Source organism: Trachinotus anak, unplaced genomic scaffold (genome assembly GCF_046630095.1).
Source record: "Trachinotus anak isolate AG129_WGS33_773 ecotype Australia unplaced genomic scaffold, CSIRO_AGI_Tana_v1 ptg000004l, whole genome shotgun sequence".
Lineage (NCBI taxonomy): Eukaryota > Metazoa > Chordata > Actinopteri > Carangiformes > Carangidae > Trachinotus > Trachinotus anak.
Window position 1 is genome coordinate 2,827,178 of NW_027273855.1, and position 14,627 is coordinate 2,841,804.

Genomic DNA, 14,627 nt, shown 5'->3' on the forward strand with positions numbered 1-14,627 from the left:
GCACTTGAGAGACTAGCACGCTTCCCTCAGAGAGTGTTAACAGGTTTTCTTCCCACTCCACAAGAGTGTGTGTGAGTGTGTCACGGTAAGAGCTGTGTGTGTTTCTCTGCTTCAGGCTGGAGTTCCACACACCTGCAGTTTGGCATCATGTGTATTTTAATGCAGCCTTGATGCAGGATTTGTGTGTGTAGCCAGAGGCAGCTGTGTGTGTTTACCTGTATTCTCTAACAGTGACAGAATGTTTGCTGTATATAATGTGTGTGTGTGTGTGTGTGTGTGTGTGTGTGTGTGTGTGTGTGTGTGTGTGTGTGTGTTCTGGGGGTTAAACATTGATGTCATAATGCATTGAGACAGACAGCCTCTCCTACTGTGATGTCGTCATGGTTACCACATGAAGACACAATGCTGTAAATATCTCTCTTTACCATCACCACACACACACAATGGTGGACATATGGTATGCGTACACACGTACGATCACACCACCTTTTCTCTCGTTCTCACACATTTTACCAAGCGTGATACACAACACACATGAATACATTAACACGCAATCATTTTCGCACATATGTTCAAAAACAGAAGCAGACACACACACACACTCATTCACTACACCACCTACCTCAACATACTCTTTATATAAGCACATCTCAGTGTAAGGACACACAAAGAATTCTTTTCCACTAAATTGTCATTCAGTCATTTACACATCCTTCCCTCTCTCGCTTCATTTTCTGCTGCCACCCCTCTCTCTCTCCCTCTCTCTCCCTCTCTCTCTCCCTCTCTCTCTCTCTCTCCTGCAGGAGAAAGGTCATCTCTCACCAGGAGACCCACCAGCCTGTCAGAGAGAAGGGGAGGAATGATGGAACACAGTCCACGCTCAGCTAAATTTAAAAAGTCATTTACGTGTAAAAATGATGCGATTTCATGTCATATTCATAAACATTTTCAAACAGACTAAACAACAGGAAAACGGCTTAAGACCTTCTTTATTTGCCTGATTTCATCTGGTAAACAACAAAGCTGCACATCACAGCCGCACGTGGTAAAGAGGAGGACAGTTGCTCTGGTAGATAAACCTCTGTCTCCTCCTGCTCTCTGTGGTGTTTGAGTATGGCTGACGTCACAGTTCACGTCTTCTCATTCACACGTTTGTCTGTTGCTGCTGTCAAACAGCTGAACAGTATGAAATATTTTATCACGGGTCATGAACACTGCCTGTTAGCCGGGCGAACAGTGGTAGTTCAATATAGATGCAGGCATTTAAAATGACTGATGACGGAGCTGGTTAGAGCCAACAGAATATTCTTCTCCTTACAGTCTGGACTGTGACTGAGAAGACTTAAATCATCACTTTCTAAAATGTGTTTCAACATATTTTTTGTTGTGCTCATGTGGGTAAACTGTATCCATGATTAGGCCTGTGATTAATTATTTTTGTGCTGGAGAAAAAGACGATCACCATGAGTTCAGATGTATCAGGCAGAAGTATGTATTATAAGGAGAAAATGATGAGCATTAATTAGTGATTTGTTCTAAAACGACATCAGGAAGTGATGACAAGTGCATGTCAGGCCAATGTAATGGAAGGATTCACATTACAGTTAAACAGTTAGTTGATTGTACTGTGATGGTTCTTTTCTGTTGATGAAATTTGGTGGGACTAATTCCTCTGTTTCTAACTCGTCACTGCTCAGAAAACTAAAACTGAGAACAAACTGCGAAATGCATCACTTCCAGCAGCCAGCCCCCCTGAAATCACTGCTCTTCAAACATCATCATCTTGAACAACTTTCAGAGAAAATGCTGCTGTGTAAATGAATTCTGTGAGCGTGAAATGAATTACAATCATTTTACCCAACAGAACTCCACCACACAGCTACTAATTACCAGTTGTAAAGGTCTGTGTGTTCATCTTCACCCGCTTTACTGGTGAGTCATAGCCTACGTGGCTCTTTGCCAACTGCTTTTAAATGTAGGGAGGGTCATCAAAAACAGATCAGGTTGTTTTTATTCTTTATGAACAGAGACTTTGTTGGCTGTACCCAAATTGTAATTGATATAAACCAAAGCAAACAGAGTGGAAAACTGCAGCGTGAACGGTGATGCACACACTGATTTTATGCAAGTGAAAGCGAGATGTGAGACTGCGGTTACTGCTTCACGACAAACGTGAAACTCCTCGCTGCTACAGAAAACAATAGTTGATCAGCCACAGTAACTAGACAATAAAACTGGATCGAGTGCAACGTGAGGAGGAGGAGGGCGTCGCTCGCAGTGACCCCACAGAGTTTCACATGAATGTGCAGCTCGTCTCTGCTCTCTGGAGCTCTGCAGTGAGTTACAGCTCATTGTCCGGCCTGCGACTTCACAGCTGTGGTTCGCTCTCGCTGCTGTCATGGTGTCGCTTTCTGCCACATCCGCAGATGTTTTCAGCAAAAAAGCTCTAAAATACGGTGGCTCTGAGAGCTCAATGCACTACGGCTTAAGGAAACACGTGTAAATAGACAAAACACGAGCAAATAAAAATCATCAATTTGACAACACGTGCTGCAAATATTCACAACACAACAGAAGTGTTTCCAGCAGACACTAAAAAAAGTGATGAATCTGGCTGGGACACAGTTGTTAATTGATTTGTGACTTTTGAAGTTAAAAACATTGAACAACAAGTGTGCACGGATGTATTATGATGCATCCATACATGTGCGTCATAGGCAGGTTCATGACTTTTTAGAAATTATTTAAGATGATGGAGACAGGGAAGAGAGAGAGAGAGAAGATGGCATACAGCAAAGAGCCACAGGTCGGACTTGAACCCAGAACAACTGCAGTTAGGACGTCTTCATGGTCCGCGCTGTTCCAAATGAGCCGCAGGGACAGCCCCCCCTCATCACTTATTTGTTGTCCGCTGGCTTTGTGAGTATTTGGTTGTGTTGTGAGTATATGCAGCGAAGATGTTTTCTGAATGTGCTTGTGTCTCCTCTATTTGCATGTGTTTTCTCAAGATGCAGTGCACTGAGCTCTCCGGGCCACCGTACTAAAAACCCACTGTTCACTACCTGCAGCAGCAGACAGACACAGTCAGCAACAAGCTGCTGAACATAGCAGAGCATTTAGCAGCTACGCAGCCAGATGTTTCCCTCAGGAGTCGGTACAGATAAAAAACAGAGCAACAGGAACAGTGAATGTTGGACCTAGATCCATCGGACAGAAACACGACACTAAATGAACACTAATGCTGTTCAGTCACTGGTGGATGTGAAGCACACAACTGTTTGCTGAGAGGTTCAACATTTCAACTGAAAAGGTGATTTGTTGGTGTTGTGTTAACAGCTCCCTCCAAGTGGAAAAAATTATCTATTGTAGGTTTAAGTACTGAAAAGCCAAATTTATTTCTAAATACGACGCCTTTGATTTTGTGAATTGAATTTTGATGGTAACACAAAGTCAAATGGAGACATTTCCATCATAGTGGCTGTACTGATTGATTTTTAAGCAAATTTAAAACTATATATGTGGCCAACAAAATATGGAGAAATTGGAAAGTTCATTCTTGATCTCAGGATAATAATCTAAGCTCAAAGGTCCACTTCCCGTTGGAGATTTCAGCTTCATATCACAGTCTTTATTCAGTGGACGGAGCCTGCTCTGGTTTCATTATGAGTGTGGAACTATTATTTAACTACTATCACCTGTTACCATGTGTCATTGAAAGCTCTGAAAGCTCATACGTGGGCAGTTTTTGTTGCATATCTCCACGGCCTTCTCAAAAAATGGTATCTCACTGGAAAACAAAAGTGCTCAAGGTAAAAAAACTTTCCCTGAGTGACCTCTCACTCTGCTCTGCCTCTTTGATGCCAACAGAAGTATGTAACAGTGCGTCTTAATAGAAAAGAAAAATAATGAAATAACACTGGTGATACCCTTTAAAGCTGCGAGGAACATTGACTGTCCTCTACAGAGAACAGTTTTTTCCTCTTTTTTCCATCCTGCTTTTTTTCTTACATTTCACCTTGTCCTTGCCTGTTACATGTTCTGCTTTTAGTCTTCAGGGGAAAGTAAGACACGTAATGCAATTTTGTGTCAGTGTGCAGATATCAAATGTATGTCTGCTGATTGTGCTTTGTGAACAGAATTTATATGAGTTTTCCTTTTTTTTTTTTTCATCTCTTTCCGTCGGTGTAAACAACAAAATCTGAAGTAAACACACACAGATCATTACACTCAGTCACCCAAAAACAAACGGCACAGAGAGAAGAAGAGCGGCGAGAAGAAGAGGACCTTGAGTCAGAGAGGGAATAAGAAGAATAAAAAGATGAATTTGAAGGTGGATTTGATTCCCTCAGACAACTCCAAGGAGACTGACACAGGTGGAATATGAATGAGGGAAATGTGTGTGAGTGTGTGTGTGTGTGTGTGTGTGTGTGTGTGTGTGTGTGTGAGATGGGGGCTGAGGAGAGCGAGTGGTGGCAGGGAGATCCAGAGAGTGAAAGAAGAAAGAGAAAGAGAGAAATGCCAGTGAGCGAGGGAGTGAGGAGAAAAGGAGCAGAAAAAGTGGAGTGAAAAGAGGGGAAGGAGGGTCAAGGAGCCCTGAAAGAAAAACTGATGAAAGGCGGGAGAGACGGACTGGTAAGCTAATGGCAGAAGACAATAAGCGAGAGACAAAAGGAAATGATAGATAAAAGGTTAAGAAATTGCGCGGGCATTAAAGAGAAGGGAGAGTGAAGGAGAGAATTACAAGACAAAAATGGTGAGAAGGTCATAGAGAGAAAAAGAGAAAAAGGGTGGAACTAGAACATCATACACACAACAGCACACATGAAGTTGAAAGGACATTTTTTTTACATTTGAAACTGTTTTTTTTAAGGCTTTACAAAAGTGGTTTAATGCTACAGTGCTGCAGGAAAAATTTAGCTTCTGGAAAATTGTGACATATGTCGTGATGAATTGTCGTGGCCTTTGTGCCTTTTTGCCAGCAACATTCAGAGGCCAGATTTCTGTCACGTCTGATAAGAGATGGAAAAGTTCAGCGCAGCGTAGTGGAGAAAGCAGAAGGGGTCGTAGACGGGAAGAAACCGAGGCCGGTGGTGTCACAGAGAGCAATGGGAAATAAAAGGAGAAATTGAGGAAGGTTAAATTAAAAAGGGGGAAAAAAAAGGGAAACGGGAATGGACAGAAAAGAGAAGGAGAAAAGGGGATGTAAGATGACAAGAGAACAGGAACAAAAGCAAAAGACAGAGAGAAGAAGGCAGACAGATTAGAATAAGAATGAGAGAGAGTGAAAAAAAAATGGCAGACAATCAGGAACAGAGTGAGACTGACAGATCAACGGGAGGGAAGGAGGAGGAAGTTGGTCTGGGGATCAAACCAGTCTCAGAGATCATTTGACAAGAGATGAAAAAAGGAGGAGATGAGGAGTGAAACAGTGCAGATGAACAGAGAGGGAAGAAGAATGCCGACGAGTGGTGGAGGTGATGAGATGAAAGAAATACTGCAGGAAAAAAAAAAAAAACAGTGGTGGAAGACTTAAGCACCTGTGGTGTCACCTTTGTTGATGCATGACGCCACCGCTCTGCAATATTGTGAATGGAGACGACGTGAGCGGCTTCGAATCCCAAAATTTCACCTGTACTATATATAGATGGATGTGGTTTTGTTTTTGTGTTTGTGCGTCATTAAAGGCTCAGTTTTAGTGCGGAGAAGGAGACAAAGAGACCGAAACAGGAAGAGGATGAAAGTGAACACTGTTCAAAAAGAAGCAGAGGCGCAATTTCACCTCGTGTCACCGACGAGTTTGATTATCTGACCTAATAATGCGCAACACAACTGGCGTGATGAAACTTTGATCACAGGTTTAATCTGACACCATCTTTGATTTTTCAGCCGCGCCATGTGCTGCATTTCATCATCAATAAATCATTACCTCATTCATTCTGAGACGTTTCAGTAATTACTCCACGAAACCACCAACGGCAACATCAGTGAGAGGATTACAAGCGTGTGAGGAGCTCGAAAATGCATTTTAAACAGTCGGATTTGGAACAAAATGTGATTCTTTTATGAAACAAAAGACAATTGAGGGTTCGGACAAGCAAAGTTTTTCATTTCCTGTGACAACAGATGGTGGAAATTGTTACAAGGAGATCAGAAAACAAATCACTTCAGCCTGTAAAATAGATGAAAAAGCAAAAAGGTACGTGCAAACTTGAGAGGAGCAGTGGCGGTGAGAGTCAGAGGGCTCCAAAGAGCAGCCATAGATTTGGAGCGGAGGTGGAAACGGTGAAGAAATCTGTTTCTGACAGGACGTTTTTCGCAGTCTGGAGTTTGGGTGTATTGTATCAAAGGTCAGGAGACAGGAAATCTATACTTTGGGTGGCGGAGCAGAGCTGACGCAGCAACCGCTAAGGCAGAGTGACATTAGCTGAGACGCTGAGTTTTTATGTTTTTATGGGAATTCTGATCTAATTCTCTCACGTCAAAGAAAACAACTGGAGTCTGATCAACCGCCAATCATTTGTGAAGGGAAATTACACTGGTGAAGAAATGGTAACTGTCTGGTTTGAATATCAAACAATGTAAATCATCACATTGGTGTTTCTGAGACATTTTTATTGGGAAATGTCTCTGGACTGACTCTTTCTCCTCACGCATGGTACGCAACACAAACTAATCAGCCAACATCATCAAAGCAGTTACATGACATGATCCCTCACATGCTTTCCCAGCACGAACGCTGCCAACCCAAACACGGCATGCAGTAGTTGTCGTTTCTCATGTCTTGCTTTGTTTGCAATCAAAAAAATAACGATTTCCTTGTCTCGACATAATGACTTTTCTTTGTTTTGACAGCTTGTTACATCAAGGTTGTGATGATTACTGAATGAGAAAGGAAAACACTCATTTTCAAAAATAATACCTCTCTGGCCTTGTGTTGTGTACTGTTGACTGCTTTATGCTGGTTTTCCATACAGTTTGTTTGTATGTAGGTGGAGGCAAAGAAAAAGACACATGGAAAGCAGCGACTTTGAGCAGAAAAATGAGCAGAGACACATTAAGTGGGCTGGAACCAAGTCATGACATGGTACTGGCCTTGAACCACTGACACACTCTGATACAAAGCTCGTTCGTTTTTTGACACAGTCAGTGTCATTTTGTAATCACACCATCGTCGAGGTGTGAAGGATGCGACAACGTCAGCAGACATCGACACAGCACGTGTCGGTAGGAGCCAAACAGGACGCTGCCAAAATGGATTTTCAACATATCTGCGTTTCGAATTGGGCACAATGACCTTCTCTGCCCTCGCCGCTGTTGACATAAGAGCAGCTACATTCAATGCTGAAACAAAATTAACACAACAAAAAAGGGAAACAACAGCCTTTCTTCAGTAGGTGACAAAAAAAACTGCTGCTGCCGAAGAGAAAACTTCACATTTCACATTCTTCAGATTTCTTCGATTTTCTCTTTTCTTCTGGAGTTCTTTTTATGTGATGTTTTATGGGTAGTGCAAGTTTTCTAACCCCGAGGCCTGCAAAATCCATTCAGTATCTTTAATACGATTTCAAAGATCCATAGTCATCAATCTTAAAATGAGCCTGCCTCTAAATTTCAGAAAAATTGACTCTTTGAAAGTGCAGCAAACAGCAGCAGAAGAGAGAAGGTGTTGACCTCTGCAGACACACAAAGGAGTAGCTCATCGCTCTTCCCACCAATTCAATTTAGGAGACAGCAGGAGAAAGACTCCTCTTACTTCCCATTCATTTAACATTTGCTAAGGATGAATTCTGCTGATAACTATATCATTATGAGCCTCCGTCGACGGAGTGGCCCGTCTGTGCTGTAACGGACTGAAGGTCAAACATTGTCACCCACAGAAACTCAGATCAGTCGGTGTAGAGGCCACAAAGTACTGATTCAAGAGGTAGTCAAACTGTGAAGGAGGCAAAGTTACAGCTCTTTGTCTGTCAGTTATCGGGACGTTTCACATACCTGTTTATGAATTATTGTGGCCACGCACCATAGAGCAAGCCATTAGTTCAGATCCAGAAATTTTGTAATGTTTTTTGGATACTGTAGCTATTTTCTCATGAAAAAAAAGACACAAACACAAAGTTACAAATTGAGGCGAGTAGCCAGCTTTGAAAGAGACAGATGTGTGGTCAGGAATTAAAGGAAGTGTTTAGCCAGAGAGGAGCTTTAAAGCACCTTGTTAGAGATTCATGTCTCTTGATCTCCACCGGAGAAATGAACATAACTCTTGCAGAAGATGTTTCTTCATGACCATAACTGGATTTACACAACTTTCATCCTCATCAAACTATTTACTGATGGTTTGATGCTTCACGCCTCAATGTTTGCATCTACATTTAATGTCTCGACTCATTTATTCTGATTGTCTATTGATGTGTTACCCATCTGCAGGTGGACCTGAGCTTTGGAGCTGAAACATCTGGTTGATTAGTCTGAATCCTCAGATCTTATCTCCAGATGTCAATACACAGGATTTATGGGTATTCAATGGCTGAAATGAATAAAATAGCTACTATAGCTGTGGTTTACAACAAGCTCAATATGTTAGCACAGTTGCTGTTGTGCTCTGTGCAACAAAGGGCTCCAGTGAAAGCGGACAACCCAGTAGAAAAATAAGATCCCCTATTTCATCTGCAGGTAACTCCTGTATTATCATTTATAATTTTCTGTCAAAAAATAAAATAACAAGCCATAGTAATGTCATAGACATGAAAAAATATAAATATATGACACTTTAGAGACATTTTCTGTAAAAAAATAAATCTGAATCAATTAAAAATGAAGAGAAATCCAACATTCAAGTATCCTGCAAACTCGATGTAAGCAGATAGAGCTGCAGTAGCAGCGAACACACGTGTTTTTCTGCAGCAGATCAGCAACGGCAGCTGCGACGCACACGCCACACATCCAGTGTTTTCTCAGTGTGAGGTTCTGCTAACTCCTGGATTTCTTCTGGTAAAACTATTCATGGATTTGTTTACGCGGGGAAGTAATTTCAGGTTCAGTTCAGCGATAAGTTAAACTCTAACTTTGACACATGAATTTGTGCAGTTTACTGACATACAGTCGTGTTAACAATGCTAACCTTTGAGGGAACAGAAAACCAGAGAGTCCAGAATACAGGAAGCTTGTTACCTGTGTCGCACCTTTCACTCTCATTTTACCTGCTTTGTTGGAATAAAAACTATTTTTATTGCTGAGAAATGTGTTTTTTCAATAAACTGAGTGAACTTATTGTTCCATTTGCAACTGAGCTAAGCTAATGCGCTAATAAGTTTACTAAATGAGCATTTACCAGCAGAGAGGTTTACTGTCCCTGTTCAATGACTGTTCATTGAATGAAATAGTTTGCAGTGTTGTGCAAAATGGAGAGCTAGCTACAGCAGCTACAACAAACAACCCTGTGAGTATAGACACAATGTTACAGATACTAAATTCATCCTATTCCACATGGATGTCACTTTGTGCTGTGACTAGGTTAACAAATGATTTACATACCTAAATCAAAACCTGCAGCTCCAATAGAGAACGGTTGCCTACTCTCACTGATGAGGAAGCTGCAGCTTCACACTAGATGTCGGCTATGATCATTGGTGGGAAAACTCACAGTCTTCTTAAAAAAGAAACCTGGGCTCACCAGTGTCAGATCTTTTTTCCCTTGAGTGAGTCCCTTTGGTTTTGTTTGGAATAACGAATCACAGAATAGTCACATTGATAAACATGAGGGTGCTGTTTGTGTCACCTCGGGTTGTTACCTGGTGCTTCCATTCAGGGCTGAACAAACTGTGCTCTGTTTTCATCCTCTCTCTAAATCCCAGTGTCGGTTTTGATAAAACTCTTGCTGAGAAACTTACGACAGGTAAAAGAAAAAAAGAGAAGAAAAGGGTTTGTGGACAAACAATAAAGAAATGTCTGACTAAGTTATTGGGAAGTCTTGTTAGTGTGAACTTGAACAACTTAAAGGTCCCACCACTTTTGCGGTGTTTTATGTAAAGCGTTGACGTCCATAAAAAGATATATTTGTGGTTTTAAGCTCCAAAATCCATCTTAATATAGTTTTACACCTCTTCTCTCAGACTTCTCTCTAACAACAACAGGTTGGTGAGCCAATCGGAAAAGAGGCTCAGAGCCTCTCATCTGATTGGTTGATGTTTTCTGGATGACGCGCAGCCAGGCCAACCACAGGTAACAGAGCCTACTGCTGTAGCTTGGTAAAAACTCTGATGGCGATGGTCAGTCAGCGCTGAAATGAGCCTGACAGATGATCAAATTTGGACTATAAGGTTTCGGCTGGATTTGGTGTGGACCTGAGCACCGGAGCCTCAGGCCTGATTCTGGTGCAAACCCCCAAACATCTGGCATCGAGGCCAGCGGAGTGTGAATGACCACAGAATCCAAGACCATCAGGGACTTTAGGGAGGGGATGACTGGGCTGCTGGGATGGAAAGAGTAGATTAAGAGAAGGAGAAGGAGCAGTCTACCCTTAAGTCAGCAGACCAGACGAGCTGAAGGTGAGCGAATGGCGTATAAGGGGAAATTATAGTGAAAATATTCTTTGCGACAAAGTCGTCAAGCAGCTTATACATATTTCAGAGCTCCGACTCCAGGCAGTGGATATTGTCCCTTAACTGTGAGTAGGCAAGTTTATGGTCCATACACACAGCTTCAATAATAGCTGGTTATCAGTCCAAGTGTAGAGCATAAAACAACACCAAAGGTCATTCAAGGAGCGGTAGTATAGTAAAAAAAATTAAAAGCTAAAAAAATAATTGGAGAGGCCGAACAAATATAGATATATAGATATTAAACAAAAATATAGCAAATTTCAGGTAAACAAACCAAAGAAACCAAATCCTGAAAGGTTGGGCTGTCCTGGGGGCGTGGCTGAGAGTGGTGACTGCTTTGTTATGACATCACAAATTTGTAAAAGTCCTGACGGCTGGTTTTGAGGCTCAGTTTCTTAGTACAAGCTGTGTGCATTTCTCTGTGGACTGAGCACTTTGATACTTTCACAGTATTAATATAGAACCAAAACCAACAATACGTCAGTCTGCTCGTAAAAACTTTCCAACCTCTGTACCCCCCCCCGCCATCAGCTGCAAGACCATTAACTAATACACACATCAATATTTAAAAACAAGTCACAAATATAAAGTTTTAGTTTTAAAAAAGGGCTCAACTAGTTTCCTACAACAGCTTTTCAAGAATAAATAGTGCACTTTGTTATTTCTATTATTGCTATTTTCAGTGGTGGATGAATATACATTTGGTGCTTCAGTGAATATTTACGGCAGCAGGATGTCGGGACAACAGAGTGATGGAGAGAGTCGCTGAGGGAGGAGAGCAGGGTGGGGTGGGGAGAGAAGGGAGCAAGAGGGGGAAGAGGAGGAGGAGTGGAGGGCGAGTAAAGGGAGTAACGGTCGTCTCCATGGTGAAGCAGTGGTCGTCATGGTTACCCACAGAGCCCGGGTCAGCGGCTCCAGGAATGTGCATGCTGTTTGCACACACACACACACACACACACACACACACACACACACTGGTCATTATTTTCTCCCCCTCTGTTGTGTGTGTGTGTGTGTGTGTGTGTGTGATGACAGATGAGCCCTGTTGTCACAGTCACCGAGGGGTGTGAATGTCTACACTTCAGGAGGTAAGAAAAGAGGTGTGTGTGTTTTTAGTGTGTGTCAGAATGAGTGTGTGTGATTTCATCCTTTTTAGGGACACAAATACACGTCCGCATGTGGTGTGCGTTACTGTTTGTGTGTTTTGTTTGTGTGTGTAGGTGTGTGTGGTCGGGTCAAATAGGTTCATAGCAAGGAGGGGTGACAAGACAACTGTCACTTAACTGAAGCCGCCACATACAGGCACCTGGCTGTGTGTGTGTGTGTGAGTGTAACACAGCAAGGAGTACGAGTTAACCAACGTGCACTGCTGTGCTGCCATTTCTGTATCACAAAACATCCAAATCTTCTTGAGAGTGGTGGTTTAGGACATGCAGACACACACACACACACACACACACACACACACACACACAGACACACAGACACACACACACACACGTCTCCACCTCCAGACACGCTCACCCGAGCACAAAATCAGAAGTTCAAGCAAGAAATTCACTCACTACTTTCCCAGTGTCTTTCCACTACATTTAGGTTTTAACCACGATTCACATGGTTACCATGACACGCAGGCACGCCGCAAACATGCCACACCGCACTGCCCTAACGTGCCCTAATGTGTTTGGATGCATGTGACTGTTTGTGTCTTATTGATGTGGCTCCCATTTGAACCAGCGTGCCCACCTGCTCTAAAACCCCTGCACCCACTGAACCGTGTGACCATCTATAAATACAGCCCAGACTGTGGACGGCCCAGGATTTAATGACCACAAACAGTTTAGTCTACAAAAAACTGTAATAAGCACAATTTTCACACTCGAGTAACAGCAGGATAATGGTATGATAAATGTGCTCACGCCTAATTGGCTAATTATAGGCACGTTAACTTGCTAATGTCAGGTCTAGCTTCCTAATAGTAACATGTCACCATGGCAGCATTAACATTAGCACGAGACACAGTTCCAACACATTTACAGTTTATCAGCGTGTTAACATAATAACAGCCTCCGAACAGCTGAGACTGGGTTTGACAGCACAGAGATAAGCCTGACGAGCTAAATCTGATATATGTCCTGAAACGTCCGTCGTACAGAGGATTAATTATTTTCTGATTCAGATAACGACATGGCCGCACATCTCGCACTCAGGCCAAACTTTTTTTTTATTTTTTAGGATCTAAGTGAAACAAGGTCATCTCTCCATTTCCCATCCATCCAGCTGTTTATTTTGTGATGTATAATGAGTATTACAGCTTCATGTGGCTACTAGCATAGACATTTATAGCAGAACTTTCTTTTTTTAAGTTATTTTTTGGGGCATTTGTAAGTCTTTATTTATAGGACAGTGGACAATGGGACAGACAGCAGGGGTATGGCACGCAGGAAAGAGTCTGCCCGGTCGGGAGTCGAACCTGGGACCTGCCTGCTCAATCGGGTCGTCCCAGCAGCATGTCTTCGTAGCAGACTGTGGATTTATTTTGCGAAATCCGTGCAAGGCGACAATGTGTGGTTAATGTATGTATAGTTAGCTTCAGGCAGCTACTGTAAAACAACTTAGTGAAGGTTGGCGATTAATTGGTGCCGGGGTTAAAGCCAACACTGACTGCTGGTACAAGATGTGATGAGAACCAGGGCCAAGAAAAAGCAGTCGACAATCATGCTGTTCACTTTACTATATTAACATCAGCACTTCCTTGATTGTACTGAATGTTAGCACTGGACGCAACATGTGCACTGCAGAACTCATTAATTAATACTCATTCCTGAGCTGAACCATCCAAAGGAAGGTACTGTGTACTGCTTGAATGTTGTTATGGCACCTTATAGCAAGCAGTGTAACAGTACCAGAGCGCTCTTGTTAAAATGCGCCGCCTCAAGGTAAAAAAGCTGCATATTGCTGCTCTGAGTGACACATGAACAGCTCAAGTGATGAGCAGCAGGACGCAGCGAGCCTGACAATCAAAGGAGGTGTGATTGAGCTTTGTTACACAGAAGTTCACCCTCGCTGACGAGCGCCTGATGAAGACCCTGATGTCGGACCCCTCAGTGGATGGAGAGTTGAAAAAGAAGGAGAATGTCCCTTTAATACATTATCTCGCTATGTTCTGTCTGTGCCCTGGAAAATCAGTTCATCTACGCTAACAGGTTTCATGACCCAGGGGCAAAGCAGACCTATTGAAAAGGCTTTCTGAAAGGTCATAAATTCACAGACATCAACAGAGGGACTGGAGCAGGTTCCCTGGTTCCTGGATAGTCTTATGCAGGTCTGAGGTGTTTTGAAGGTCACTGACAATACACAGCACGCCTGTTTGAGCCAGCCAGAGTACAACTAGTACTCAAGCTGCTGCCCTTTCCAGCTCTGACTGAACATTCAGGAGGGATTTCTACTCCAGTAAGTGTTTTAAGTGTTGCACTGTTCACTCACTTTCACCTTGTTTCACACATCAGACCTTGTGAGTTTCTTTGAGCACTGAAATTATTTCAAAACAGCCAAAGAAGAAGAAGACAGAAAAAAAATCAAGTGAAAAATTTAACTGTTGTCTGCTTTTGTAAGAAGTATGAAATTAGTTTTTTCTGTCCCATTCCCCTGATGAAGTGTAAAAATGATCAGAGCTTCAATTTGCAATTTTCTTGTTACTTACTGAAAGTCACAATTTTCAATGAAATAAAAACAATATAATGTTTCATGCAATTTTCATCAGAAAGTTTTAACATTTTCTTGTCTGTGACTTTGCCAGATTTACATTGGCGTAACGATAAAACTCATATTTAACATTGTTGAAAGGCAGTAACAATGAAAACTGCAGACAAATTGAGGATCCATATGTGCCCGTGTGATGAATCCAAATCCCTGAAGTCCACATCGCATTTTCCAGACGGGAAAGACTGACAATCAAATACTGCATTAAATTCTGATTACATCTGAACCACAGGGGTATGTGGTCGTTATTGTACAGATTTATAGTGA